Raw genomic sequence first — 26,614 nt, 5'->3', positions numbered from 1 at the left:
TTCAGAACTGATATAGAGCCATAGAGAGAGTCATTGAATCATAGAGTGTGGAAACAGGCCCTTCGGCTCAACTTGCACACACAGACCAACATGTCCCAGATGTCAGATGGCATCTAATTCACCACCTTAAAGGTTCACTCTAAAGAGGAAATAAATGTGGAAGAAGGTGGAAGTGAAAACCAGGCGGCGGAGAAAGCTTACAAATAGAATTCAACCTTATTCTAAAAAGTAATAAAACTAATTTATCGTTGCAGATTATTTGAGGTGGGGAAGTGGACTATGTTAAAAGGAAAAGCGGCATATTTTCAGATATACACTGCCTGGATTATAAAGCAGATGAGCAATTTGTCTGTTATTATGGATGTCCCATAATTGTCATTCTTATGTAGAATTATATAACAGATTTGAGTATTTTGCACAGCAAGTGAGGGTAAAAATGCTCCACACAGTATCAATAGAATATAATTACAATGGATACAATCATGCAATTTGTGACATTTAAATGACCACATAGTTATATCACTAAAGGCCCTGTCCGACTTATATGTCCTTGGCACGCAAATTACGCAACCTTGTCAGCGCGTTGAGGCGCACGGGCATTGTGTGGCCGTGCGGGGCTGGTCCCACTCAGAAGCGCGGAGGGGTATGTAGTTGTGCGCAATATCGCGCAGCGCTCTGAAATTTTGTAGCGAACAAAATCTTCGCGCACCACCGGCCTGTCGCGTAACTGACAGCCAAAGTGGGACAGGCCCAAGACCCTGCAACGACGCAACATCTCACCTCCAACGGCAGCAGAAGCAGGCAAACGATCGTCGAACTCAGCCTGGGGCTCACGGCCGTTGCGGTCTGAACCCACCCCCACTTCTACTCCCAGAGCAGGGCCAAGAAAAGTGAAGATAGACACAAAATGCAGGAGTAACTCAGCGGGACCGGAAGCATTTCTGGAGAGAAGCAATGGGTGACGTTTCAGGTCAAGACTGTTCTTTCAGACTGAAGAAGTGTCTCAACTCAAAACATCACCCATTGCTTCTCTCCAGAGATGCTGCCGGTCCCGCTGAGTTACTCCTGCCTTTGGTGTCCATCTTCAAATGACATCACGAGCTCCAGATGGCTGTGCTGCGCATGAATTCGCGCGGGACCGTCGCGCCTTAATGCGACCACGATGTCTCGTAATTAGCGTGCCAAGGACACGTAAGTGGGACAGGGGCTTAAGACTTTTGATCAGTACAGGTGTCGGGGGTTGTGGGGAGAAGGCAGGAGAATGGCATTAGGAGAGAGAGATAGATCTGACGTGATTGAATGGCGGAGTAGACTTGATGGGTCGAATGGCCTAATTCTACTACTTTTCCTTATGAACTTATGACATAACTAATGCAGTCTTTGGTATGGAAAAGTAAAAGAAACAGCCTGATTGCAGGTTATTGGCAGAAATTCAGGATCACACTGATATTAGAGGAGACAGATGGGAAATTAAAACTAAATGCAAGATATCTAATAAGCTCATGTCCTCTCCATGATGGCTTAATCTATAGATTAGTGATTTAGATTGTGTTTGAATATCAATAACATTTATTTTTTAGATAAACATTCCGGTAGATGTACAGAGTCTCTAGCCGAAAGTAGGTGAATCAAGAACCAGAGGACATAGGTTTAAGGTGAAGGGAGAAAGATTTAGTAGGAATCTGAGGGGTAAGCTTTTCCAACAAAGGGTGGTGGGTGTATGGAACGAGCTGCCAGAGGAGGAAGTTAAGGCAAGGACGTTTGCAACATTTAAGAAACAATTAGACAGGTACATGGATAGGACAAATTTAGAGGGATATGTGCCTATCCCTAGGTAGGTCAGATTAGTGTAGCTAGGACTTGTTGATCGGTGTGGGCAAGGTGGGCCAAAAGGCCTGTTTCCATACTGAATATAACTCAGTATGACTCTAAATACAATCGGGGTAGTTTATTTTGTGGCATTTCTGAAATATTTTATTAAATAAATTAGATACATGTCATAGAACATGTTATAGCACAAATGAAAATTGTGTACTAAAAATGATTATGAATTATTTGCCAAATTTTACAGTTATACAGCATGGAATCAGTAAATGCTAAGTGTTAACTATTATTCAGGGTGAACTTTTGTGTATTCTTCTTTGAAGTAACAGTGGGAAACTTTGTCGTGGAGTTTCAGACTGTGCTCCTCCCATGGGTTTACTTACATGTACGGAACATGAATGAAAGTGACCCCTTTCAATGAGCGGTCTATGTTAAACACATACTCTCTATTGACACATAGGAAGTGTGTGGTGGTAATAGCATGCTCTGAGAAAATCGTTGTTGCTTTTTTATAAAAAAATGAGCAATTTTACAGTAAATGTTTTACAGGGAAGTAGCGTATCTTATGGATGTGTCATGTCATTTGAAATAGTTACGGACATTCAAAATTTTTACTAAGCAATTTCAAGTCTATCTGAAAAAAGCTGCAAAGTTCACATGTGGAAACATTCATACCAGCCAGGGTGACTTGAAAGCAGCTGAAGTGACAGAGAAGAACTAATAAATAAACACATGATTTAACTATGGTTCACTACCTTTGACGTAATACTCTCTGACAGGTAAACGCTTCAAACAAAACACGTTGTTTGTGTTTACCAGATCAAAGCTGTAACAAAGCTAAAACAAAAGTTCTATAGACCAAAAGGACAGTGTAGAAATGATAAGCATTTTGAAACTTACGGGTTCAAATGTTGTAGTTGACTTACTGTGGAGAGCAGAATGTTACGTTTGGCAAATAGTGTCAGCTTGTATATTCCACGAGTTATTACATCAAATAGGGTTGAATTATCACACACTGACAAGAAGAAAATAATTGAAACAATTTCTCAGAAACAGTTTTCATTAAAATAACCCAATATGTTGTTTTTCATTTTGAGCGTACTAGCTAGATCTAGGCTTAGTTTTTTTTAATTTAGTTTAGTTTACAGATACAGCGAGGAATCAGGCCCATTGGCCCCCCGAGTCCGCGCCGACCAGCAATCCACGCAACTATCACTATCCTACACACACGAGGGATAATTAACATTTATACCAAGCCAATTAATCTACAAACCTATACTCTTTGGAGTGTGGGAGGAAACCGGAGCACACCGGAGAAAATCCACACAGGTCACGGGGAGAATGTACAAGATGGCATACACCCGGAGTCAGGATTGAACCCGGGTCCCTGGTGCTGTAAGGCAGCAATTCCACCACTGTCCCACCCTGCCTTGTATTTAACATTTTTGAAAGGTGATTATAAAAGGTGTAATTTTAAAATTATAGTTGACTATGATTGCACAATGGAGTTAGAGAGTTATACAGCATGGGATCAGGTTCTTTGGCCCAACTTGTCCATGCCAACCAAGATGCCCCCTTTAAACTAGTCCCATTCACCTGTGTTTGGCCTTCCTCGCCCCAGACCATTTCTCAAATGGAAATAATTCACTAATCATCATCTACATATGTCAGGGAATTAAGAACTTTGGACAATGTTCCATTTGATCCAATGCAAGTTTGAATATTGATGCAAAGGTCAAAAGAGAATTACTAATTAAATGTAATACAATGAGCCTTGAAAATAGGCTGCAGAGACCATAATGTGCCAGAACACTTGTGGATGAATTTAGTCCAAGTGCCTCAGCCTTGCTTTAACACTCACATGCTGAATACTACCATGATTAGGGATGATGATGCTCCTGAAGACTCTTCGGCCTGCTCGCTAGTTAAATGTCTTGCACCATTCACAGTTTGATGTTGAGGAATATGAAACTTTGATTTGATACATTGGAGTCAGATCACCTTGTTTTGTTTACTGTATACCCTGCATTTAGTATCTGGTGTTTCATTACACTCAGTACAAAGACACTGTCGCTGCAACAGCTGGTGATGTGAAAACTCCAGACAAACCAAAGCCTTTACAATACATGTGTAGGAAGGAACTGCAGATGCTGGTTTAAATTGAAGGTAGACACATAATGCTGGAGTAACTCAGCGGGTCAGGCAGCATCTCTGGAGAGAAGGAATGGGTGACGTTTCAGGTCGAGACCTAAAAATATATTATCTACCCTTCATCGTCACTAGATTATTACCCTGGAACTTTTAGCATAAAGATAAAACAGCACACAACTGTAGAGAGTGAAATAGAAAACAGACCAATTTTTTCACAAGAATTATGAAGAATAGACCTCACCAGTGGTGTCCACATCCCAAGAATGAATTAAAGATGTCCAAATTGAATATTATTAGTTGTAAGAAATTCTGCATGAAAATGCCTGCTTAGATTTTTTTCTTTGGAGAGGTTTGGATGTGCATGCCAGTCACAAGCAGCCCAGATGCTAAGGAAACAATGCCAAGTATAAAATCAATACGTATACCCAGCTCCTCAGGGGGGTGAGAAAGACGCCAAAAGAATGGTCTAACACAGGGCAGTATCCTTGCCCAAACGTTGTTCAATATATACACCAATGACCAACCCATCACCTCAAAAACTAGGTCATTCCTGTATGCTGATGACTTATGCATTGCAACACAATCCTCAGACTTCAGCCAGATTGAGACCATACTAGAGGCTGCTCTGCAGAATATGACAACATACAACCAAAATAACTCCCTGCACCCAACAAAAACGCAAAGCGCAGCTTTCCACCTCCGGAACCGGGATGCGAAACGTCAACTGCAAGTGCGATGGAATGATGTCCTGTTGTAACACTGCAAAGCTCCAAAGTGCCAAGGTGTGGTCCTCGATCGCACGTTATCATGTCACCAACATGTTGAGAAAACCAAGGCAAAGGTCAACACACGGAACAATGTCATCGAGAAATTGGCAAACAGCTCATTTGGAAGTGACCCCACAACAATCTGCACTGCAGCCCTGGCGTTCTGTTTCTCAGTGGCAGAATATGCAAACCCCGTCTGGAGCCGCTCTAAACATGCACGCAAGGTGGACTCTGCATTGAACACTGCCTGCAGGAAAGCCACAGGATGCCTGAAGTCGACAAACGTTGAACACCTGTAAAAGCTGGCAGGCATCGACGAACCATCTCAAAGACATGATCGGGCAGCTGCAATTGAATGCTTCAATGTGGACACAGACCTCCACCACCCCTTGCACAATCACCAACATGCCAAGAAACGCCTGAAGAGTTGGAACAGCTTCATGGAACTTAAGCCAACCATACCAGGCACCAAAACCAAACAACAGATGGCACCAGGACGCCACCTGCCTTATACTACCTGGAAAGCCCTAAACCGCCTCCGCACTGGAGTGGGACGTTGCAAACTCAACCTGAAGAAGTGGGGCCTCTCGAACTCTGACAAGTGCAACTGTGGAGAGGTACAGACAATGGCCCACCTATTGACTTGTGGCGGAGAGGCATGCACTGCGGACGATCTCCACAGAGGCACAGACGTGGCACTGGCTGTGGCAAAGCAATGGCAGGATGTCGTCTGACACACTAGTGAACGAATGGCAACAAAACAAAAAAACTAGTTATGGACTTCAAGAAGCATCATGGAGTACACGCCCCATCAGAATCAATGTGCTGAGTAGAAATAGTTGGGAATTTCAAGCTTCTTCATATTAATATTACCAACGACCTGTAGTGAACCAACCACGTTGAAGCAACAGCCAAGAAGGTACACCAACGGCTCTACTTCCTTCGTAGACAAAGGAAATTTGGCACATTTCCAATGAATCATACAAACCTCTACAGATCATAAGGTCAGAAGCGATAGGAGCATATTAGGCCATTCAGCCCATCATGTGTAGTCTGCAATTGAATCATGGCTGATCTATCTTTCCCTCCTAACTCCATTCTCCTGCCCTCTTTTCATAACCCCTGACACCCATACTAATCAAGAATCTATCTATCTCTGCCTGATGTACCATAAAAAAGTTTACTGTAGGGTAGCATCACAGCTTGGTTTGGGAACAGCTCTGCTGAAGACCACAAGAAATTGCTGAGTTGTAGATATGGCCCAGTCTATCGCAGAGACCAGACTCCCCAGCATTGACTCTATCTACACTTCACAATTCCTCAGAAAAGCAGCCAACAATATCAAAGGCTTGTCCCACCCCAGTCATTCTTTCTACTCGTCGCTCCCATTAGGTAGAAGATACAGAAACTAGTAAGTGCGTACCAACAGATTAGAAGTAGCTTCTTCCATTCTGGTCCACTATGAATGGTCCTTCCATAAGCTAGGCACTGACTATCCACCTCTACCCCATTGCAGACATTAGACTTTGTCTATGTAACTGGTACACCACATTGCTGAAAACCATATTCTGCACTTTGTATCTTTCCCTTTGCTCTACATATTGTACTTGACTTTGACTTGGCGGTATCTATGTTAAGTATTATCTGATCTGATTGGATAGCACGCAAAACAAAGTGTTTTACGACACCTTGGAACACATGACAATAATAAACCTAAACTTCTAACCAATCTAAATTGCTGTTATACTTGGTTACAACAAATTGTGTTTATTTTTGCCATGACATAGACATGTAAATATCGCTGCAAAATTGCATCCTGATTTGACCACAGCGGGAACCATATGGGATCAGCTGGAAAATCCTATCTTAAGTGAACTGAGTATAACTGCTGATAGACACAAAATGTTGGAATAGCTCAGCGGGACTGGCAGCATCTCTCGAGAGAAGGAATGGGTGACGTTTTGGTTCGAGGCTCTTCTTCTAACTGAGGGAGTATAACTGCTCCGCAGTGTCATATCTGATTGCTTCAAACATGATGAAGTCAGTAGACTTCAATCTTTTGAAACTGAATGTTTTCAACAGATTCAGGTTGACCAGCTTGGTAATAGAGTTCTGTGATTCATGTAAACACACACAGGCAGCCACATCTCCTGGCCATAAGACTTGGATCTAAAGCTAAGCAGAATAAACAAGGTGTGTAAGAAGGAACTGCAGATTCTGGCTTAAACCGAAGATAGACACAAAAAGCTGGAGAAGGGTGACGTTTTGAGTCGAGACCCTTCTTCAGACTGATGACCCAAAATGTCACCCATTCCTTCTCTCCAGATATGTTGCCTGTCCTGCTGAGTTACTCCAGCTTTTTGTATCTATCTTCAGAATAAACAAGGTGCTGGCAGCTGAAGATGAGTAGATGTGAGGTTATCCATTTTGGTGGCAAAAATGAGAAAGCAGACTATTATCTAAATGGTGGCCGATTGGGAAAGAGCAGATGCAGCGAGACCTGGGTGTCATGGTACACCAGTCATTGAAGGTAGGCATGCAGGTGCAGCAGGCAGTAAAGAAAGCGAATGGTATGTTGGCTTTCATAGCAAAAGGATTTGAGTATAGGAGCAGGGAGGTTCTACTGCAATTGTACAGGGCCTTGGTGAGACCACACCTGGAGTATTGCGTACAGTTTTGGTCTCCAAATCTGAGGAAGGACATTATTGCCATAGAGGGAGTGCAGAGAAGGTTCACCAGACTTATTCCTGGGATGTCAGGACAGTCTTATGAAGAAAGACTGGATAGACTTGGTTTATACTCTCTAGAATTTAGGAGATTGAGAGGGGATCTTATAGAAACTTACAACATTCTTAATGGGTTGGACAGGCTAGATGCAGGAAGATTGTTCCTGATGTTGGGGAAGTCCAGGACAAGGGGTCACAGCTTAAGGATAAGGGGGAAATCCTTTAAAACCAAGATGAGAAGAACTTTTTTCACACAGAGAGTGGTGAATTTCTGGAACTCTCTGCCACAGAGGGTAGTTGAGGCCAGTTCATTGGCTATATTTAAGAGGGAGTTAGATGTGGCCCTTGTGGCTAAGGGGATCAGAGGGTATGGAGAGAAGGCAGGTACGGGATACTGAGTTGGATGATCAGCCATGATCATATTGAATAGCGTTGCAGGCTCGAAGGGCCGAATGGCCTACTCCTGCACCTAATTTCTATGTTTCTATGTTTCTATGTAGTGTAGCCACAGCCTACCCTCTTGCTACTGCTGGTGCTGCTTATTTATTGTTACCATGTTTTATTTTGAGTCTGTCACCTTTCCAATGTTTTGGCTTCTTTTCTACAAACTCCCTGTGATATATTTGGATTTGTTTTGAACAGATTTTCCATAAATGATTTGGAGATGAATTCTGCTGAAGTCCTGTGTTTTAACTGAAAGTGACCTCGCATAGGTTGGAAACTGTCCTTACAGCTGCTGCTGCAGAGAGAACAATGTGTTTTATCAGAGTGTCTACTGTAAGGTTGGAGGTGCATGTGTGAGGGGCATGTTATCCACTGCAGATTCAGATTCAGATTCAGATTCAATTTTAATTGTCATTGTCAGTGTACAGTACAGAGACAACGAAATGCATTTAGCATCTCCCTTGAAGAGCGACATAGCAAACGATTTGAATAAAAAAAAAATAAATAATAAGTGTCCGGGGGGGGTGATTGGCAGTCACCGAGGTACGTTGTTTAGTAGAGTGACAGCCGCCGGAAAGAAGCTGTTCCTCGACCTGCTGGTTCGGCAACAGAGAGACCTGTAGCGCCTCCCGGATGGTAGGAGGGTAAACAGTCCATGGTTGGGGTGAGAGCAGTCTTGGGTGTGATGACCCTGGGCTGTAGCCCTGGCCTTGTGCTGCTGTGTTCCCATCCCGCAAAAACAATTGTTTGTACCTGCTGGTCAATACTATGTTGAACATTGTGTGGTTTGGCCCAGGAACCATTAGCGTTTGACAGTCTTGGGCACTCGCTGCAGAAGAAGGCAGTGGGCTAGGTGCTACAATGCTGGGCCCTGTTTTCCGTGACCTATCTTTTAAGCCAGCTGACCCATCTATTTTGCCTCTTCCACCCCGCTCCTGAGCCTTGTCACTCATACATGTTTCATGTATCTTGTTGTGTTTTATGACTGCTGGCTGACCAATTTCCCTCCTGGTATAAATAAAGTTCTATCGTATCATATCGTAAAGTTCCTCACCATCAGAAGCAACCTTTCCGTTGCCTACAACAGAGGAATGGGGAGTTTGCTGGTCAATTTACTGTACTGAACACTCTTTCAAATACAACCGTCATCATCTAATGAATGTTGACAATCCACCGCAAACATACAATTCACTGCTGGCTGGAAGGATGCATTACTCTGGGATCACATCATCGAACGGTGTTGGGCCATTAAGGACATTTGGCTAATTGCACTTGTGCCTGCCCTTGGAAAGAGCTTTCATATTAGTTGTTCTCCTCTGTTCTTTCCCAACTCTCTCAAACAATTCTCTCACAGTTTGAAAGGTATTATTTAAACTGTTCCTCTCACCCTTTCAGAAAGACCATGCCAGATCACAGCAGCACAGAACAGCGCAGCACGGTGGCGCAGCATTAAGGTTTCTGCCCTACAGCATCAAAGACCCGGGTTCGAACCTGACTACAGGTGCTGTTTGTACGGAGTTTTACGTTCTCCTTGTGACCACGTGAGTTTGTCCCCTGGTGCACCGGTTTCCTCCCATGCTCCAAAGACGTACAGGTTTGTAGGTTAATTGACTTGGTTAAAGATTGTAAATTCTCCCAGGTGTGTAGGATTGTGCTAGTGTGCGGGGATCGCTGGTCATATAATACATAATGGAAGGCATAGATAGAGAGGATGTGGAAAGGATGTTTCCACTGGTGGGAGAGTCGAGGACCAGAGTTCAGAGCTCAGAATTAAAGGGTGCTCTTTTAAAAAGGAGGAACTTCTAAAGTCAGAGGGTAGTTAATCTGTGGCCCTAATTGCCACAGAGGGCTGTGGAGACTAAGTCAGTGGATATTTTTAAGGCAGAGATAGACAACATCTCTGGAATTCTCTGCCACAGAAGGTAGTTGAGGCCAGTTCATAGGCTATATTTAAGAGGGAGTTAGATGTGGCCCTTGTGGCTAAAGGGATCAGGGGGTATAGAGAGAAGGCAGGTACAGGATACTGAGTTGGATGATCAGCCATGATCATATTGAATGGCGGTGCAGGCTCGAAGGGCCGAATGGCCTACTCCTGCACCTAATTTCTATGTTTCTGTGTTTCTATGACTGGAACAGGCATCAAGGGTTATGGGAACCAGGCAGGAAAATGGGATTAGGAGGCAGAGATCAGCCATGATTGAACGGCAAGTGGACTCTTTGGGCAGAATAGCCTAATTCTACTCCTATAACTTGTGGTGAACTTGAGTGACTCGTTGGGCCGAAGAGCGTGTATCCACGCTAAACTCGAAACTAAACTAAACACCTTATTGCTTAAAAAAACGAATTTCCTCTCTAGCTCTTTCCCATAGACCTTAAAATTGGGTTCACTGACTCCGAGTTCTCCTGGCGTTTAAGGACATTTCTCCACAATTGCAAAGCAGAAACACTCATGATTTTAAGATTATAAAACTGAACATTGATTCTCAACTAATTTTACTTTTTTTTTCCCTCAGACAGGCATGGAGTTGGTAGTTAGAATGGTGGTAGGACAAAGCCATTGTGACCCAACACCAACAATTATATCTCAGGCACAAATAACAGCAGGATTTCTTCAATATTGCAACGTCACTCAGATAATACAATTCGTTGGCATGCAACACAATAGTCCTGTAAAGGCTTTGGGGGCTGTATGTGGAACTACTTATCATTATTGAACTGGGTTTGGTATCAGCATTCAATGGGAGGATTGCTTAATTGTAGCACAGTTGACAAGCGAAGAGAGTTGGAAGAAAACTTTCTGACTGAAGCCAGTGGAGAGCCAGAATCCACTGGCTCCATTTAGATGGAACAACTGTGGGATGAAGAAAATGATTTTTGAGAATATTATCCCGGCCCATCTTTAATTTTGAGATGTGAGAATGATGCGCGCTGACTATTTAAACTGATGGATGCCAGACAGCAAATGAAGCAAGTTGGCAGAGTCTGAATAATCACAGCTCAGAGAAAAGCCAATGGAAATTGCCAAGTAGGAAACTTCCAGCAATAAAATCAGGCTGCTATTGCTGGCCAGAAGTAATCAGGAGGGCTAGAATGGGCTACAACATGAGGATTAAAGAGTATCTCAGGGCATTTTATGTACACATTAAACACAAGAGGGTAACAAGAGAGAGGGTAGAACTACTCGAGGTTAAAGGCAGGAATTCATGGTTGGAGTCAGAAGTTATACGCAAGGTACGAAACAAGTATTTTTCATTGATATTCACCAAGGAGGATAGTGAGATCGGTGTAATGTATACTAATATGCTGGGGGCATTTTGAGATCAAGAAGATGATGTTGTGTCTCTTGAAGAGCATTAAGGTGGATGTGTCCCCAGGACCTTATGGGATCTATTCCAGGTTATTGAGGAAGGCATGAGAGGAGATTGCTGAGGTCTTGATGAACATCTTTCTATCCTCTCTAACTATTGGTTAGGTTCTAAAGATCTGGAGATTAACCAGTCCTGTTCCTTTATTTAAGAAGGAAAGTAGGGATAATCCAGAAAATTAAGGGGGAAAGAGAGGGGGGGGAGAGACTGAGAGAGGGGGGGGAGAGAGGGGGGGGGGGGGGGGAGGGGGGGAGAGAGAGGGGAGGGAGAGAAAGAGGAGGGGGAGAGGAGAGGGGAGAGAGGGGGGGAGGGGGGGGGGAGGGAGGGGGGGGGAGGGGGGGGGGGGAGAGGGGGGGGAGGGAGGGAGGGGGGGGGGAGAGAGAGGGGGGGAGAGGGGGGGGGGAGAGAGGGGGGGAGAGAGGGGGGGAAGAGAGGGGGGGGGGGGGAGGGAGGGGTGAGGGAGGAGAGGAGGGAGGAGAGGGGGAGAGGGGGGGGGGGAGAGAGGGGAGGAGAGAGAGGGGGGAGAGAGAGGGGGAGAGAGAGAGGGAGGGGGGGGGAGGGGGGAGAGAGAGGGGGAGAGAGGGGGGGGGGAGGGGGGGGGGGGGGGGGGGGAGGGGGGGGGAGAGGGGGGGAGAGAGAGGGGGGAGGAGGGGGGGGAGAGAGGGGGGAGGAGAGAGGGGGAGGGGCGAGGGGAGGGGAGAGGGGAGGAGGGGGAGAGAGGGGGAGAGGAGAGGGGGGGAGGAGGGGGGGGGAGGGGGGGGGGGAGGGGGGGGGGGGGGAGGGGGGGGGGGGGGGAGGGGGGGAGAGGGGGGAGGAGAGAGAGAGGAGAGGGGGAGGAGGGGGGAGAGGGGGGGGGAGGGAGAGGGGGGTAGGAGAGGGGAGGAGGAGAGGGGAAAGGAGGAGGGGGGGAGAGGAGGAGAGGAGGGGAGGGGGGGAGGGGAGAGGGCGGCAGCGAGAGAGTGCCTTTTTACTTCAACACAAACCCAAACAACCATTTGCAGGCAGTGCTTTTTTACCTCTAACCATACTTTCATTTTCAAACCAAATTAAGGGTACTCACAGTGCTGTAGACATTTGTCAGTGTCATTCAAAGCTCTGATTGAGGCACACCACTTGCAGAGACTGATTGAGGCACACCACTTGCAGAGACTGATTGAGGCACACCACTTCCTGGTTTTATAGTCGCTCCCCCTCCCTCCAGCAGGGGCAGCAGAGAGAATGGGGAATGTTGTAAAAACATTAATATCTCTGTCAATTTTCATCGACGGGAAAAATCCTCGGCACATACGTGGCGGAGGGGGGCTCTGAGCGAGGTGGCCAAAAATGACGGCCGTAGGTAGCGGCGTACTCTTGGAAACCGCAGCACAGAAAGCCGAAACCAGTCAAGAACAGAGTTTTAGTAATATAGATATGAGACATAGATAGGAGATACCATAGAGGGCATAGCTTTAAGGAAAAAGGGGGAAATGTGTGGCAAGCTTCTTTACATGGAGATTAGTGGATGCCTGGAATGTGCTGCCAGGTGTGGTAGTGGAAGCAGATGCAATAGTAGCATTTAAAAGACGTTTAGACATATACATGGGGATGGAAGGATATGTTCACATGTGTTTAATTTAATTTGACATCATGTTTGGCACAGATATTAATGGCCAAAGGGCCTGTGCAGTACTGTTCTATGCAAAGGAAATGACCAATGCATGAGAATAGCTTAAGAGACTTGAAGGCATAAAACATATACCAATGTAAAGTAGCCTGAGCCTTAAGGATTTGACAACAGCTTGGGTCTCGGCAAGAAACAGTGCACGTTGGAGGCCATGCCTCATTGGGAACACAATCAATGGCAGCATAAGCTTTAGAAATAAATACAGATATTTGAAAGTGGAACATAACCAACCCATTAAAATACCAGACACCAGAAGAAGACAACACAAGAATAAGCCAACATGAAATGTACTCCTCTATAATAGATGTAACAGATGTCCCATTTTCTCAAACATCTGTATGCATAAAAGTTCCATCCAATGATCCAACAGCTGCTGCACAGACTGATGTCATTGTTTGAGGTGAATAACAATTCCAAGGTGAGATGAATTATTCAGGCCAGGCCTCTTTTAAGAGAAAGCATAATTAGAACATTAATATCCAATTACTAGCAAACTACTGTACAGATTAACGTTAGCTTTTACCCCTTTCAGCAAGGAAATGCTTAACTATCCAGAAAAGATCAACATTATGATAGTTTAAAGGTTACCCATTCTCTGACCCCCACAGCTGGAGTGAAAATATATTTTCCCTGCCTAAGAAGAATGAAGGGAAAAAAACATCCTCAGGCACTTGACAAACATCCTCGGTCACCTCTACAAAGCCTTTCATGCTCAAGAGGAGACAATAGATATGCACATCATAAGCAGAAATATTGTTTTAAATGTTTTAAATCAATAATCCTGATGCTGGCACTGCAACTAGTGGTGCATTATGATGTGATTCAGGCAGTGGGTAACTGTTGAATCCTGTGAGTTATTGTATTTCAGCATAAGAACAGCAAGACATTCAAGCTCCTCATAGGGCCAAGAGAAATATTAACCTTTAGACAGGTACATGGATAGGGTAGGTTTAGAGGGATAGAGGTCAAGTGTAGGAAAATTAGAAGAGTGTGGATGGGCATGTTGGTCGACATGGGCAAGTTGGGCTGAATGGCCTGTTTCTACGCTGAATTTCTCTATGACTGTTTCAAAATCTTCCAAGGTGATTTTTCATAACAAGAGTAAAGCCTGGGTAAGAAGTCCACTCTGCTTTTCTTGGAACCCAAGCACCAGAATATGAACAACTTCCCCTTCTAGTTCATCCCCCAATACGTTTAGTGCCACAAGATCAGATTTTTCGACAATCAGTCAGGAGAAAGATCCTGACCCAAATGGTCACCTATCCATGTCCTCCAGAAATGTTGCCTGACTCGCTGAGTTATTCCAGCACATTGTGTTCAATGCATGATTCCAGCATGCATGTCCTCCATTCTGTCACACACCAAAGATAACTATCATATTTAAAAACTCCTCTGGATCTTTCTCCTCCATCACTTTCCCCTGTCTCCATCTCTCCTGCCAGGTCCATCCACTGCCATATTTTCTCTTCCCTAGTCTGATCCTGAACGATCAGTTCCCAACGTAGGCTTCAGCTTCATCACCCTTCAGCTTCATCACCATTATAGGGAGAAGGCATGGGAATTTTGTTAGATACTGTAAATCAGCCATGATTGAATGGCGGATTAGATTTGATGGGCCGAATGGCAGGATTCTGCTGCCGTCACTTATTACCTTATGACCTTATTACCTGTGCCGTATAGTTAGTAAATTGCAATCCTGACTCTTCATTGAGTTCTTCCTCTGCCCCCAAACTACCATGCTCATTTCTTTAACCTAGTCCTCACATCAGGTAGTGGCCATTTCCCCGCATCTGGACATTCATCTGTTTCTCTCTTCGCAGAGACTACCTGATCTACTGAGTAATTCAAGTGCCTTTTGTTGGTATTTGAGATTTTAGCCATCCACAGTAATTCGATGTTGGAAAAGGCTAGATGAGGTTACTGCTAAGCATAGTTTGTAAGTACAGGTATAAATTTCATTTGCCCATTTGAGAAGATCAATTTATTACATTTGATCATTTAAATGCTTTCCAAAAGAAAATTACACCTATGATCACGAAGTTTGCATGCTAATCAGTTGGTTTATTGACATCCCAGTATATTAGTTAGTCTCTAATTCCTGGCAGAAGCAGCCATCCAGTTGCAAAGTAACCACAACAAAGCAGAAGGAACTAACTATTCAATAAACCTATTAGCAGTAGTTTAGAGCAGCACATGATTCAGGCAAACAAAGCCCCATTCACCAGCCAAGATTTCCTCAGCAACATCTGGGGACTGACAGCCAAAACAGTACAGCTGATCCACTGATTTATCAATTAACGTCATGCTCGGGCTAGAGACCAAATCTTTTGATCAACATCCAGATTTCTCTCTCACCAAAGTCTGGCCATATCCATGAAGCAGATGCACCAGAGATGATGACAAGCATCTAGCAGTTCGGTGGCAATAGACACCAAGAGATCAGATTACTGCGGACTGAATAAAACCAAAGACATCTGATGAGAGACGCAAACTACTGGAGTAACTCAGGATGTCAGGCAGCATCTCTGGAGAACATGGATATGTGATGTTTTGTGTCAGGACCCTTCTTCAGACCAATTGTGAACAGTCTTAAGAAGGGAAGGTACACAAAAATGTTGGAGAAACTCAGCGGGTGCAGCAGCATCTATGGAGCGAAGGAAATAGGTGACGTTTCGGGCCGAAACCCTTCTTTAGACTGATAGGGGGTGGGGGGGGGGGGGGGGGGAGGAAGGAAAAGGGGAGGAGGAGGAGCCCGAAGGCGGGGGGATGGGAGGAGACAGCTCGAGGGTTAAGGAAGGGGAGGAGACAGCAAGGCCTAGCAAAATTGGGAGAATTCAATGTTCATGCCCGCCGGAATGCAGGCTACCCAGGCGGAATATGAGGTGTTGTTCCTCCAATTTCCGATGTTGCTCACTCTGGCAATGGAGGAGACCCAGGACAGAGAGATCGGATTGGGAATTGGAGGGGGAGTTGAAGTGCTGAGCCACCGGGAGTTCAGGTAGGTTCTTGCGGACTGAGCGGAGGTGTTCGGTGAAACGATCGCCCAACCTCCGCTTAGTCTCACCGATGTAAATCAGCTGGCATCTAGAGCAGCGGATGCAGTAGATGAGGTTGGAGGAGATACAGGTGAACCTTTGTCGCACCTGGAACGACTGCTTGGGTCCTTGAATGGAGTCGAGGGGGGAGGTAAAGGGACAGGTGTTGCATTTCTTGCGGTTTGCAACGGAAAGTGCCGAGGGGGTCGCCCAACCTAGACAAGGGCTTAGTCTCGGAACCGATGTAATGGGGGGGAGATGGGAAGATGTGGCGAGTGGTGGGGTCACGTTGGAGGTGGCGAAAATGGCGGAGGATGATTTGTTGTATTTGCCGGCTGGTGAGGTGAAAGGTGAGGACTAGGGGGACTCTGCCCTTGTTGCGAGTGCGGGGATGGGGAGAGAGGGCAGTGTTGCGGGGTATGGAAGAGACCCTGGTGCGAGCCTCATCTATGGTGGAGGAGAGGAATCCCCGTTCCCTGAAGAATAGAATAGAATATAATAGAATAGAATAGAATAGAATATAGAATAGTTTCTTTATTGTCATTGTAACATGAACCATGTACAACGAAATTTAAAATGTCAGCCAGTCAGTGCAGCATTCAAACATTTCTAAAAGCTAACGATACATACAAAGTAAAATATTAAAGATAAACAACTAAATAAATATCACGGACAAAGCACGCATACACACCCAACCCTCCATCCTTCTGTCGATTCCACAGTTGTCCCTTAGTCTGTATCGCCCCTGCGTTCCTTGGCGGCTACATTTAGTGCTTTTATAGCAGTGGGGTTAAAAAATGTTTTTTAGTCTATTTGTCCTTGTCCTTGTAGATCTGTACGGTCTGCCTGTGGCAACAGGCAGTGTCCGGGGTGGGAGATGTCCTTTATGATTTCTGGGATTTTTGGTGGTGCAGCGGGGGGGAACTGTGTAAGTCCTCCAAGGTAAGGAGAGGGCAGCCAACAATCCTCTGGGCGTTGTCAATGGCCCTCTGGAGCGCTTTCCTCTGAGCCGCTGTGCAGCTGGTGTACCACACGCATACACAGTATGGTAGTATGCTCTCAATGGAGCACCGATAAAAGGACAGCAGCAGTCTCTGAGTGATGTTATTCTTCTGCCCTCAGGAAGTGCAGTCTCTGCTGGACCTTTTTCAGCAGCGTAGTGGGGTTCACGCTCCACGAGGTCCTCCTCAATATGGTTGCAGGAAGCGGTACCCTCTCTACACAGTCCCCTCTGATAGTCAATGGTACCATGTCCGTTTTGTTCTTCCTGAAGTCTATTATCCTTTGTCTTTAAGGTGTTGAGGAGCAGGTTATTTTCTTCACACCACACTGTCAGCTGCTCCACCTCATCCCGGTAGGCGTACTCGTCCCCCCCGGAGATGAGTCCCACCACTGTAGAGCGAGGACATTTCCGATGACCTGGTGTGGAACGTCTCATCCTGGGAGCAGATGCGGCATAGGCGGAGGAATTGGGAGTAGGGGATCGAGTCCTTACAGGGGGCAGGGTGGGAAGACGTGTAGTCCAGATATCCATGTGAGTCAGTGGGTTTGTAGTGTATGTCAGTCAGAAGTCTATCCCCCGCGATGGAGAGCCATGTGAGTCAGTGGGTTTGAAGTGTAAGTCTTAAGAAGGGTTCTGACCCAAAACATTACTTATCCATGTTCTCCAATGATGCTGTCTGACCCACTAAGTTCCACCAGCATTTTGTGTCTTTCCTTGGTAAACCAGCATCCACAGTTCTGTGTTTCTACATAGAAATCTGATAACTGGTAAGAAATGGTATTTCTTCATATGACAAATGAGTTCTATGATAAGCACTTAAAGGAAAATTGAGGGAAACAAATGCATAGAACAGACTTTGGATGATATTGCAATGCCAGACACCAAATATGATGGCAGCAGCACTGTAACAGCAGCAGAGAATGTAACATCAGGCTGAGCCTGCATCAGGTAAAAATTGGATGATTTTTAAAGCCAATCATCATATTTGAAATAATTCAAATTAGAGCCCATTCCCTAATCTTCCTTGTAATCTATTGTTCCCACATATGGTCCCATCAACTTGCCTCAATTCTATCACTCGCCTACATCCGGGGGCAATTAAACTACCTACCCACACATCTTTAAAAGATTGGAGGAGATCAAAAGCATCAAGGTGGGAAACCCACATGATCACAGGAGAACATTGAAACTCCAATGGATCTTTATTGTCACACATGCACAGTGAAATTCTTTTGCACAACCCACAAATGCACAGATGCCTTATTTTGGCACCATTTTGCCAAGAAAAAGTCAAAAATTTAAAGTTTTATCGACATGCTGGAAGTACTGGAGCGCCCTGATCCAGGTAAGCCCAGGTAAGCCCCAGGCTGCTGCAGCCCCGCGACCCAACGTCTCTCTCCTCACCCGACCACCTCTGTGTCCCAGGGGGCGCCTCCAGCAGTCAACCTTGAAGGCGCTGGAGGCAATATCCCGGTTCCTCTCCTATTGGTCCAATCCTCATGTCTGTCACTGCCATCAGCTCCCCACTCAACTCTCTGGGAGCACAGGAGAATAGGTTGATGGACCTGTGAGATATCAGCTCTACCAGCTGTGCCACTGTACCACCCAAGGACAGTGAGTTTAATAATAACTCTTTCTCCATCAAAGGTAAATATGGCGCCGTGATGTTTAACCTCATTTACAAAAGCACAGCAGCCCATGCCAGCTTGCATTAAGAGTTAATAATATGCAGGCTTGAAACAAAGTAATAAGCCATGAAAATTTAGATATGGATGGAGCCTCTGGCTGCTACAACTGTGGCAAGTTCGTCCAGGTTCAGCTCCTGAAGGACCATGTTGGGACACTGGAGAGGCAGCTGGATGACCTCAGGGTCATCTAGGAAACTTAGAGTTTGCTGGACAAGACCTACAGTGTGGTTGTCACGCCGAGGAGATGGGAAGAACAAAGGTGTGTGACTGAGAGAAAGGGTGGTAACCATGGAGTGCAGGAGACCCAGATGGCTGAGCCTAATGAAGACAGGTACGCCCTCTTGGGAACTGTCGGGGGAGACAATTCTTCGAGTCCATGCGGCAGACACGTCGGTGGCTCCAATCCTCAAGATGGGACTAGACCGGCGAGACCGACGTCGGACAGAGCCATAGTGTTGGGTGACTCCATTGTCCGAGGAGATGGAGATTTTGTGGAGGCAGGTGAGATGCGAGGATGGTCTGTTGCCTCCCTGGTGCCAGAGTTAAAGATGTCACAAACCAAATTCAGAATATCCTCGAGAGGGAAGGTGAACAGCCAGCAGTAGTTGTGCACGAGGGCACAAACGACATCGGGAAGAAGAGGAAGGAGGTTCTGCAACATGACTTCAGAGAGTTAGGAAGAAGACTGAAAAGCAGGACTTCTAGGGTGGTTATCTCTGGATTGCTTCCAGTACCTCGTGCTAGTGAGGACAGGAACAGGGAAATAGGGCATTTGAATGTGTGGCTGAGGGGCTGGTGCAGGGAGCAAGGATTTAGATTTATAGACCACTGGAATCTCTTCTGGGTAGAGGTGACCTGTACAAAAGGGACGGGTCACACCTTAACTGGAGGGGGACTGACGTTCTAGCAGGCAGGTTTGCAAGGGCTACACATGTAGGTTTAAACTAAATAGTGGGGGGGGGGATTGCCAAATTGGGAGTATAAAGATGGAGTTGAAGGGGAAGTGAGTACAGGAAAAGTTTCAAAAGATTCTTGAATTAATGGGAATGAAAGTTCTAGAAGGGATAATAGAGTACGGTCAGGGCCAATTGCAAGCGGTGCGAGAGGGGAGGTGAATACTGTGGTCAAAGTGTTGTATATGAATGCGCAAAGTATAAGAAATAAAGTGGACAAGCTTGAGGCTCAGTTAGAAATTGGCAAGTATGATGTTGTGGGAATTACAGAGACATGGCTGCAAGAGGGTCAGGGCTGGGAACTGAATATTCAAGGGTATATCTCCTATCGAAAATACAGACAGGTGGGCAGAGTGGGTGGGGTAGCTGTTGGTGAGGAATGAAATTCAGTCCCTTGCAAGGGGTGACATTGAAACAGGAGATGTGGAGTCAGTATGGATAGAACTAAGGAATTGTAATGGTAAAAAGACCCTAATGGGACTTATCTACAGGCCCCCAAACAGTAGTCTGGATATAAGGTGCAAGTTGAATCAGGAGTTAAAATTGGCATGTAGTAAAGGTAATGCTACGGTTGTTATGGGAGATTTCAATATGCAGGTAGACTGGGAACATCAGGTTGGTACTGGACCCCAAGAAAGGGAGTTTGTGCAGTGCCTCCATGATGGATTCTTATAGTAGCTTTTCTTAGAGCCTACCATGGAGAAAGCAATCCAGGATTTAGTGTTACGTAATGAACTGGATTTGATAAAGGAACTTGAGGTTAAGGAGCCATTAGGAGGTAGTGACCATAATATGGTCAAGTTTAATCTACAATTGGAGAGGGAGAAGGCTAAATCGGAGGTGTCAGTGTTACAGTTGAATAAAGGGCACTATGGAGCCATGAGGGAGGAGCTGGCCAAAGTTGACTGGAAAGATAACCTAGCAGGGATGACAGTGAAACAACAATGGCAGGTATTTCTGGGAATAATATAGAAGGTGCAGGATCAGTTCATTCTAAAGAGGAAGAAAGATGGCAAGGGCAGTAAGGGGTGACTGTGAGTGACAAGGGACATCAGGGACAGTATAAAATTAAAAGTGAAGAAGTACAATGCAGCAAACATGAGTGGGAAGCAAGAGGATTGGGTAATGTTTAAAGAACAACAGAAGATAACTAAAATGGCAATATGGGGAGAAAAGATGAGGTACAAAGGTAAGCTAGCCAAGAATATAAAGGAGGATAGTAAAAGCTTCTTTAGGTATGTGAAGAGGAAAAAATTAGTTAAGACCAAAGTTGGATCCTTGAAGACTGAAAAAGGTGAATTTATTATGGGGAACAAGGAAATGGCAGATGAGTTGAACAGGTACTATGGATCCGTCTTCACTAAGGAAGACACAAACAATCTTCCTGATGTACCAGTGGCCAGAGGATCTGGGGTGATGGAGGAACTGAAGGAAATCCACATTAGGCAGGAAATGGTGTTGGGTAAACTGATGGGACTGATGGCTGATAAATCCCCAGGGCCTGATGGTCTGCATCCCAGGGTACTTAGGAAGTGGCTCTAGAAATCGTGGACGCATTGGTGATAATCTTCCAATGTTCTATAGATTCAGGATCAGTTCCCAGGGATTGGAGGATAGATAATGTTATCCCACTTTTTATGAAAGGCGGGAGAAAGAAAACAGGGAATTACAGACCAGTTGAAATGAAATGAAATGATTCAATTTATTGTCATTGCCAGTGTACAGTACAGAGACAACGAAATGCATTTTTAGCATCTCCCTTGAAAGGGAGACACAGGGCGTCGCGGTGTGCCCGCGCCTGCCGCCGTAACATTCCATTACAGGCAAAGGTGGGTGAAGTGTCTTGCCCAAGGACACAACGACAGTATGCACTCCAAGCGGGATTTGAACCGGCTACCTTCCGGTCGCCAGCCGAACTCTTAGCCCATTGTGCTATCTGTCGTCCTAAGTTAGCGTGACCGGTGGTGGGGGAAGATGCTGGAATCAATTATAAAAGATGAAATAGAGGCACATTTGGATAGCAGTAACAGGATCGGGCAGAGTCAGCATGGATTTACGAAGGGGAAATCATGCTTGATTAATCTTCTTGAATTTTTAGAGGGTGTAACTAGGAAAATGGACAAGGGAGAGCCAGTGGATGTAGTGTACCTGGACTTTCAGAAGCATTTGATAAGGAGATTAGTGGGCAAAATTAGGGCACATGGTATTGGGGGTAGAGTGCTGACATGGATAGAAAATGGGTTGGCAGACATGATACAAAGAGTAGGGATTAACGGGTCTCTTTCAGAATGGCAGGCAGTGACTAGTGGGATACTGCAAGGCTCGGTGCTGGGACAGCAGCTATTTACATTCCCCTTCGTAAACCCATGCCTACTCTGACCGATCCTGCCACTGCTATGCTCTGAACAGAGACATCTTCACTCAGACTGTACACGCTCTAAACTTGCATAAGAGAATGTTTGCTTGTGCATACATCATATGGTGTTGCCTATAAATAACCTCATCATCTGTCATTTGTGCTGTAATAAAATGTCCCAGATATTTTACCTTATTACAGACACTAAGATCATTATTAGACAATTTAAAATCAGAAAATTTTAGACATTTATCCTCTTTGTTTCTACAGATCATAAGAGCACTCTTACCAGCATTATATTTAATATCATGTTCCACACCATACACAGAACATATAGTTAAGGGCCTGTCCCACTTACGCAACTTTTTTGGTGACTGCCGGCACCCATCATAGGTCGCTAAAAATTTTGAACATGATGAAAATTCAGCGGCGACCAGAAAGACCCTATGACTCTTTGGGTGACTAGGAGACTATTCACGACCATACAGGCGACACCCTGGCGACATGTTGCAGGGTGAAGCCTGTATAGTCGTGAGTAGTCGTCCAAAGAGTCGTACCTTGTTCTGGTTGCCGCTGGATTTTTAACGTTGAAAATCTTCGGCGACCTGTAACGACCTATGATAGGTGCCGGCAGTCGCCGAAAAAGTCATGTAAGTGGGCAGGTTCTTAAGGAGCTGCTGGAGACCTGTGCTAGATGGACGAAAGATCACAAGATCATCTGCATACATAATATGGTTCACTAGAGACTATCGATATAGAGATTAAAAAGAACTGGGGACAAAATTCCCCCTTGTCTGACACCATTGCTAACCCCAAATGGGGCTAAGACCCTATTGCCCCATTTTATTTGCATAGTCTGATGGGCATACCAGTAACACAGAATTCTCATAATGTAATTAGGCACCCCTCTTTGACTGAATTTAACAAACAACTTTCTATGATTAACGCGATCAAAGGCTTTGGAAGCATCAATAAAGCACATACGAATTGATGAGTTTTTACCTCTATATTTGTTTACAATTTCCTTTAAGGCATATATGCATATCAGTGCCATGTTTAGCTTTAAAACTAAACTGGTTATCTGTGGAGTTAACAAACTCATTTAATCTATCCAGCAGAATTCTTTCTGGGACTTTTGATAGTATGCTGACTAGTGTGAAAGATGCATCTTCTAGATGCGCTGGGACGCGTCATCAGTGATGTGACCTGGGGTCATCGGGTGTTTTGGGTCTCACAACATCAGACACCCTCGCCCAGGCGACCCAGCTGGGGTTGATCAAGCCCTGACTTGCGTTCCAGCAGCAACCGCCCACGGATCAGCCGTCTTAATCCAAAGCCACCTAGTGGCTTTCTCCGCGGCTTCGCTTGTGGATTGAACAGCCCTCTTCTTTGCCAGCCCCGTAATGCCCAAATGGTTGAGGACTTTGCAGAGTGAGCGTCCAGCAAAGCCTCTACAGCCCACCTCTATGGGCTCATAGTATGTCTTCCAGCCTCTGTTCTGGCACATCTCCACCAGTCCCTGGTACTTTGTGCGTTTCCTCTCATTAGCCTCTTCAAAACGCTCTTCCCAGGGCACTGTCAGCTCCAGAATGACCAGCTGTTTTGTCACTTCTGAGGTGATGATCATGTCTGGCCAGAGTGATGTTGCTGTGATGTGCTGTGGAAATTTCAGCTGTTTGCCCAGATCGACGTGCAGCTGCCAGTCAGTGGCTGTGTAGAGGAGGCCCGTCCTTGTTTTTGGTTGTGGTCGGGGCTTCTCTCCAGCTTTGACAAAACTGATTGATTTATTTGGGGCATAGTGGTGTTTGCTGTTACTGATGGCAGTGGCTATGCTCTCAGCAACCACCTTGAGCACCTGATCATGGCGCCACCGATAGCGACCTTCCCCAAGAGACTTTGGGCAGCTGCTGAGGAGATGTTCTAATGATCCTCTTCCAGAGCAAAGTGGGCAGGAAGGTGGCTCGCTCTTGCCCCAGACGTGGAGGTTTGCTGGGCTTGGTAGGGCATCGTAGACAGCTTGGACAAGGAACCGGACGTGCTGGAAGAGCGTGCATGATGTTTATCAAACATCTGCCTGCATGATGTTTGACCAGGTAATCCTGCGCTGCGGTATGCTCTCGCACCTTGTCCACGCTCCCAGCTGCCTGAGCCCCACCGTCCTGCTCACACACTCTTCCTCCACACCTGCTCGGACCTGTTCCCGGATTAGATGGTGTCTCTCCATGCCCCGGGCCTTGCCAACCTTACTTAGGGAAGTATCCCAAACTCTCTCTGCCAGTTGCCATGACTCCCATCAATGCCTTTTGCCTTAGGCGTGACTCTGCCACCTCCACTGCTTTCTCCGCCCTCCATTTCCCCCCTGTTCTCACCTCGATGCCAGCCGATGACACCTTCTGGTCACTGGAGTCCCTGTACTGCAGAGCTTCACTTGTTCGCGTCACCATAAACTCTTCCATGAGGCCATTGAATGGGAGCTGCAAGATGTTACTGGTCCCATAAAGTGCAGCACTGTTGAGGCTGCAGGGAAGGAGAAAGCCGCTGATCTTCCTTTCGAGGGACTCAACTGTGGTCAATGGAACAGCGTAAACCAGCAGAGGCCACAGGACTCGGGGCAGGATGGAATGCTGATAGATCCAGGCCTTGAATCTGCCTGGCAAACCTGACTTGTCGACTTTGGTGAACCAGGCTTCAAGGTCTTTGATGGACTTTTGAATGGTGACAGAATTTTTGCGTCAAAAACCTTCCCCAAACTCTTGACAGGTTGCTCAGTGAATGAGGGAATGGCAGTTCCGGATAGTAAGAAGTGGAATCTGTCAGTCACCTTCCCCTTCTTCAGCACCATGGACCTTGACTCTATTGGCTTGAAACTCATCATTGCCCAGGTGATAAGTTTCTCAAGACCTTGTAGGATCCACCTACTTCCTGGGACCGATGTTGTGGTGGTGGTAAGGTCGTCCATAAAAGCTCTTATTGGGGGCTGTCGTACACCAGACTTGGTTAGGGGGCCTTTACATTCCACCTCGGCTGACTTGGCCACCATGTTCATGGCAAGAGCAAAAAGAATAACAGAAATGGTGCAGTCCGTTATTATTCCTTTTCCAAGCCGATGCCAGTCTGATCTTTCTGACCCAGAAGTCACCCTCAGCCTGAAATAATGGTAATAATCCAGGATCAGGACCTTGATCTTGCTGGGAACATGGTGTCGGTGTAGTGCAAGCTCAACCAGTTTGTGCGGTATGGACCCATAGGCATTGGCGAGGACCAACCACGGAACAACTGGGTTGCCTCTGTTTTCATGGGCTTCTCTAATGAGCTGCGTGACTACTCCAGTGTGCTCCAAGTAGCCGGGAACTCCCGGAATCCCACCATTCTGCACTGAGGTGTCGATGTAGCTGTTTTTGAGGAGAAACTCAGTTAATATTTGGGGATCAATGCTGAAAAACATCTTCCCTTCGACGCTCAGCAGTGAGATTGACCAAAACTGATTGATGTTCTTTGAGTTTGCCTCTTTCGGGATCCAAACTCCCTCAGCGCGCCTCCACTGGTCAGCAACTCTCCCCCTTCACCATACCACCTTCAAGATCTTCCATAGGTGTCAAAGGAGCTCTGAGCAGCACTTGTACACTATGCATGGTACTCCACTAGGGCCTGGAGTAGAGGCTGAGCATGCCGCCTTGATGATGTCCTCAACCTCCTTCAGACTTGGCTCCGTCACATTGAACTCTGTTGTTGGGGGTGCTGGGCTGATGAGAGCTTTGTTGGGTTCGGGCTCCTGTTCCCTCACTGGGTCGCTCAGGATGTCATGGAGGAAGCAATTTACTTCATCTGTTGAGCACATGAGGCGGCCCCTGCGCTTGTCCCCAAGTAATCGCCTGGTAAAGCCAAATGGATTGGAAATTAACGCAGCTCGCTTCCTAGCTCTCTCTCTTCCTCTTCTCCTGTGCCACTGCTCGACCCCCGTTCGACTCCAACAGAGGAGCGTTCCATCAGTGGGGGGCGAGAGGCGGCAGGACCGCACACGCTGTGATCCGCTATTTCTGATACCGAGCCGAGCCCAGTACCGCTAGCGCAGCCTGAGCAGTGGGCTGGAGGTAAATCAACACGGAAGACCAACCGGCCGGTAACATCTGACATCTCCGACGAGGACATCTCGCCACCTGAGAGCGGCAGACACAGCCGCCTGAGCCGCATGGAACGGCTCGTGGAGCAAATGCTCCAGCGAGACTTGCTTCGGGAGCTGGAGCAGTCACCAAGGGAGTTCAAGCACTCCCACCACAGTGCCTTACAATGCACTGGCCATCGCTTCTCCCTCAGCCGAGGGCAGCGTTGGTGACCAGGGCTGGGCTGGTCAGGAACAGGGGTCACTGGCCGAAGATGTCAGGAGTACGCTTGGAGTACAGGACCAGAAAGAGCTGCTGGGTGTGGTCAACCACCACGTGGTTGCACCACGAGCAGGACGGCCATTAGAGCCAAAACTGGCGGCCAGCATAGACTACCTGTCCTTCAAACGTCTACAAGAGCAGGTAGTAATCAATGAGGCACTAGAACTGTATTCGGCCCCAGAAAACTGCGTTTCGCTCAACGCACCAGCCAAATCTGGGGGTACGTTGGGCAGAACATCCGCAACCAAGAATTGAAA

General features: G+C 46.2%; 1 pseudogene; it reads right to left on the bottom strand.

The window, feature by feature from the left end:
- Positions 1-21,320: 21,320 nt before the first annotated feature.
- On the bottom strand, positions 21,321-26,166 carry LOC129696057 (uncharacterized; annotated as a pseudogene).
- Between the last annotated feature and the right edge of the window lie 448 nt (positions 26,167-26,614).

The sequence above is a fragment of the Leucoraja erinacea genome, chromosome 4, assembly GCF_028641065.1.
Source record: "Leucoraja erinacea ecotype New England chromosome 4, Leri_hhj_1, whole genome shotgun sequence".
Classification (NCBI taxonomy): Eukaryota; Metazoa; Chordata; class Chondrichthyes; order Rajiformes; family Rajidae; genus Leucoraja; species Leucoraja erinaceus.
Note: the sequence above shows the minus strand (reverse complement) of the source record. Positions and strands in the feature narration are given on the sequence as shown.